This window comes from Cherax quadricarinatus, chromosome 31 (genome assembly GCF_038502225.1).
Source record: "Cherax quadricarinatus isolate ZL_2023a chromosome 31, ASM3850222v1, whole genome shotgun sequence".
Classification (NCBI taxonomy): domain Eukaryota; kingdom Metazoa; phylum Arthropoda; class Malacostraca; order Decapoda; family Parastacidae; genus Cherax; species Cherax quadricarinatus.
The window spans coordinates 4,781,109-4,786,164 of record NC_091322.1 but is presented as its reverse complement, the minus strand read 5'-3'; the positions used below and the strand labels follow the sequence as shown (position 1 = coordinate 4,786,164).

The 5,056-nt window shown below is 32.7% G+C and overlaps 2 long non-coding RNA genes across 2 annotated transcripts; one reads left to right on the top strand and one right to left on the bottom strand.

Annotated features, from left to right (window-relative positions):
- Window positions 1-395: 395 nt before the first annotated feature.
- On the bottom strand, window positions 396-2,323 carry LOC138853464 (uncharacterized). The gene is made up of 2 exons (XR_011392640.1): window positions 1,405-2,323; window positions 396-529 (listed from the first exon to the last, which is right to left on the bottom strand). It is a non-coding gene; the product is annotated as an uncharacterized lncRNA (long non-coding RNA).
- Window positions 2,324-2,359: 36 nt separating this feature from the next.
- Window positions 2,360-4,826, top strand: LOC138853463 (uncharacterized). Its single transcript, XR_011392639.1, has 3 exons — window positions 2,360-2,533; window positions 2,676-4,334; window positions 4,693-4,826. It is a non-coding gene; the product is annotated as an uncharacterized lncRNA (long non-coding RNA).
- The last annotated feature ends 230 nt before the right edge of the window (window positions 4,827-5,056 follow it).

The window sequence follows — 5,056 nt, the reverse complement described above, 5'->3', positions numbered from 1 at the left end:
AGCACTGTCCTCGCTCTGAGAGACTCATTGTGGGTCACCCCAACACATGGTGTAATGCGCTTCACACCTAAGGTAGAACATAACACCTGCGTCAACTCAGGACAGACAGGCGCCATGTAATGCGGTTCACACCCAAGATAGATTTAAGATAATCATCGCCTTACCGAACACCTGCGTCAACTCAGGACAGACAGGCGCCATGAAATGCGGGTAACATCCAAGGTAGAAAATCATCTCTTTCCAGACCAAATCTATCCTCTTGTTCTAAAATTTGGTGAGGTCATTGCTTTTTTAGTTCATTTTAAAATAATAAGGGGAAGATTGAGATATAACATTTGTAATCTACCTCAATACATTTTTTTTTTCATGGTAAGGTTTGATTTAAAACTTCATCATGTCTTAAAAATTTTTATTAAACATTTCTCTTTTTAATGAATGAAACATATTAATCTTGGTGTAACAACACGATCTAAACATCATAAATCCTCCTCTCTAAGTCTTGTTCTTCCAAGTCCCGTCACATCGGTACCTGTAAATTTTAATATAATTCATTAGCATATAATGTGGAGAAATTTGCACCATCACCTGTAAAAGATATAACCAACTAAAAGTTACTTATTTTTTCACTATCCCAAGCATATTCTTCTCGTTAACTTAAATATCTCCCCATTCATGACTTAAAAAAGCATGATCATGATGTAAGTATTATGGTAGACATGATTCTCGGTGTTCAGGTAGAGAAAGTCGAAAAAGGTAAGTGTTACATTTTCATGAAGAGATAAATATGAGTTATTAATTCAAATATATCTCTCTTCAAGTTATAATTACTTCCTCATAATAATTTAAATGAATTAAAGCACTGATACAAGGTAAATAATTTTGCTTACCTTTATAAGTTACTCACACATTAGGCTCAATGTTTTTAATATATTGTTTAATATCTGTGAAAAGTTCTCTCCAAATTAATTTCCACTTCTTTGTGTTGTACCATCTATGCAAAATACACAGATTATACTGTCGATTAAATATTTGACTGACAAAGTTTTCAGGTATATTGTTTTCCAAAATATAATATACCAGATCATCACTCCACTCCGTTGCCATTTCATCAATGAATTTATGTGAATCAAGTTCATTTTCTAACCATTTTTTAACTCGCTGAAAATTCTTTTCACTCAATGTTTCACCATCTTTCCTTAAGAGTTGATTGGCAGTGTTGCAAAATTCCAACCAAGGAAGATCTTTCACCATTTCACAAATAACAATGAAATCGGCAAGTTTCCCCATATTAGATGCTTTCTATGCGGGTTCCGGACAATGTCTGGGGTGAGTTACACACAACACTCTCCCATACACATAAAGAGTTGCTAAATAGTATTAAATGAAAAATTTCATTAAACTTACCTAAACTAGGATCAGCCATTTCAAAATCCATTTTCTTAATTAATTTTTTGGGCTTTGGTATAATAAAAGTTTGAGATAAATGACTACTCCATTCACATTCTCGTAACAATAAATTTTCCAATATTTCTTCGCTCCATCGTTGAGTCATTTCTCGTACCTCAGCTACAATCTCTTCTTTTGAGAGAACAGGTTCCGCATCAACTCTTTTTTGAATGGGTTCGACTCTCTTAATTGTATATAACATTTCTATAAACACCGCACTAGTATGTTTTGTCGCAACCACCTCCATATTTCTTCTTCAAGTGATTCCTTACCATTTCACTCCAAATATTTATACCAAAAATTTCAATCGTTGTCATCATCGATTATCTTTTTTTTTTTAATACAAATACTCATTACAGGGGATTTCTTCAAAGCATATATATTATCCATTTCAAATTGTGTTCCCCTTATTAACTTTAATGAACTAAAAGTGTTAACTTTCATTATTTTTCAGTAAAAAGATTTATTCAGACAATATTTTTGGCAACACTTGCTTGTGACGTCACTATCCAGCAACGCGTTAAAACAGGTTAGAACATCTTCCCTTTATTATTTTAAAATGAACTAAAAGCAATGACGTCACGATACTCATTGAACAAATTATCTTACCCCAAACACTTTTAGTTCATTTAAGTTAACAAGGGGAAAGTTCTTGCATTTTCCAAGTATGCACCATCGGTATAGTAATAACATAATACCATTGAAGTAAGTTATGATCCCCTTCCTGTATGACACTAAACTCGTGGTGATTCATTCACCTATCGTCATGGTGATGCCACGTAGTGTTTTTCATGGAACAAATTTCTCTACACATATAGTTATAAAAAAACTACTAACATGTCAACCCTCGCGGTGAAAAGAGTATAAGAAGACACGTCCATATTGAGTTACAAGAGTATTTAGATGAAGACGTGGAAGTTACATGTGAAAAATTTGTTACAGAAGCAAGTGTCTACACACCACTGAACTGATAAAGAAATGATTAATTCGATAGAAGACCTTGATCAGTCACCTTCCTTCGTTTTGGAGGGATGTGATCAATATCTCACCGATAAAGAAATGCTTATAGCAATGGAAGATTTTGAACGTGAGTTTTTAATGAGATATTAATGAGTAAAAATTCACCCACATTGTAATTTTTAGAAATTCTAATGAGAAATATTTTTTCATTTGTTGTGTAACAAACTTAATTTTTGGGATATAATACTAACATTTTATCAAAATTGCAGGTAAAGAGGCAACAAAAGATGAAGAAAAATATCTTTTGGTAATGCAAGGGAATATTACAAAAGATTTTAGTGGCAGTGATAAAATTCTTTTAGTACAACAAGCAAATTGTTGCGCTGTTAAATTGAAAAAGGGAGGTCTTGCTGATGCTTTAAGTCAGGTTTTACCACTTAGCAATCCTTATTTATTTAGATCACCTGGATGTCATAAAGCAAATCTAGCTAGTGAAGTCACTCGTGATAAATTTGGAAGCATAAAATTTGTAAATAATGGAAAAAATAACCCCATGATTGTTAATATGTTCGCACAGTATGCGATGGGGCCTCCACATAAGTATTATATGAACTGTAAAGTTGATAAGGCCTACTATAATACATGCAAATATTTAGATACAAAGAAAGGTCGTGAGATTATGTTCAAAGAGTGCATGAATGAACTTGTTAAGTGGTTATTAACAGATCCCAACGGGATTATAATGGAAAAAGTCGTGTTTCCAGAAGGAATTGGGTGTGCTTCAGCCGGAGGTGATTGGCATGCATATCTTAAAATCATTCTTGATTTTGCAAAGGAATTAAAAAAACGTCGTAGAAATATTGTTATCATTATTGTAAAATATGCCAAATAAAATATCTCTATAATACTTTTTTGTTTTATTCACCAGCATTTTAGTTCATTTAAGTTAACAAGGGGAAAGTTCTTGATTTTGCAAAGGAATTAAAAAAAACGTCATAGAAATATTGTTATCATTATTGTAAAATATGTCAAATAAAATATCTCTATAATACTTTTTTATTCACCAGCAGTCTAAAACCTTATTAGGCAACTGAATAGAGATCATACGTCTGGCAGGAACGGTGCTGAGTATAAAAATCTCTGTTCTCTGATGGTCGTGCATTAGTACCTCTTCCAGCAGGGTGCGACTAACCAGATCAAGAAAATGGAGACAGCCAATAGGATGGAAAAATATTTTAAAATTGAAGAAGGAAAATTGTACGATGAAAAATATTGTCGTGACAACGTCTGCATTGTTTTTCATGTGAATTGTGTTGCTATAAAAGGATATGGTGCAAGTTATTATTTGGGTAAGAAATATCCTTATGCTGATGTGTATCGAAGTAGAGAACCATTATTTAATCTTAGAAGATGCAGAGTTGAAGATCGTGATACTCCTGGAAATGTTATCGAGTTTGAACCTTCACCGGATCAAAGAAAATTGAATCTTCCTTATTTAGCAGCCATAATAAGCCAATTTGGTATTGCTGGACCATTGGAGGAAAATACCATTTCTCAAAATTTAATTGAAAAATCAAGAGATGCTCATTTGGTGTATGGTTTAAAGAAAGATACTATCGCAGACAGAATAAGATATTTCAAGGAATCCATTGAGAGACTCATAAAAAGTGTGAAAGACAATAAAAATATACGCGAGGTTATCTTTCTGAAAGGTATTGGGAGGTGTGAAACTTCAAATGATTATATCTGGAATACGCACTATAAACCTATACTCGAAGATATGATAATGAAATTTAAGGAAGAAGGTATTCGATCAACCATGGTTGTCAAAGAAGAAATGAAAAACATTAACCAAGGTCAAGAATTAGAAGATGATTCGAAGTTATTGTCTTCTAGAATTGAAGGAAGTGCTTGGTATCCCTCATGAGGTAAGCAAAATTATTTACCTTGTATCAGTGCTTTAATTCATTTAAATTATTATGAGGAAGTAATTATAACTTGAAGAGAGATATATTTGAATTAATAACTCATATTTATCTCTTCATGAAAATGTAACACTTACCTTTTTCGACTTTCTCTACCTGAACACCGAGAATCATGTCTACCATAATACTTACATCATGATCATGCTTTTTTAAGTCATGAATGGGGAGATATTTAAGTTAACGAGAAGAATATGCTTGGGATAGTGAAAAAATAAGTAACTTTTAGTTGGTTATATCTTTTACAGGTGATGGTGCAAATTTCTCCACATTATATGCTAATGAATTATATTAAAATTTACAGGTACCGATGTGACGGGACTTGGAAGAACAAGACTTAGAGAGGAGGATTTATGATGTTTAGATCGTGTTGTTACACCAAGATTAATATGTTTCATTCATTAAAAAGAGAAATGTTTAATAAAAATTTTTAAGACATGATGAAGTTTTAAATCAAACCTTACCATGAAAAAAAAAATGTATTGAGGTAGATTACAAATGTTATATCTCAATCTTCCCCTTATTATTTTAAAATGAACTAAAAAAGCAATGACCTCACCAAATTTTAGAACAAGAGGATAGATTTGGTCTGGAAAGAGATGATTTTCTACCTTGGATGTTACCCGCATTTCATGGCGCCTGTCTGTCCTGAGTTGACGCAGGTGTTC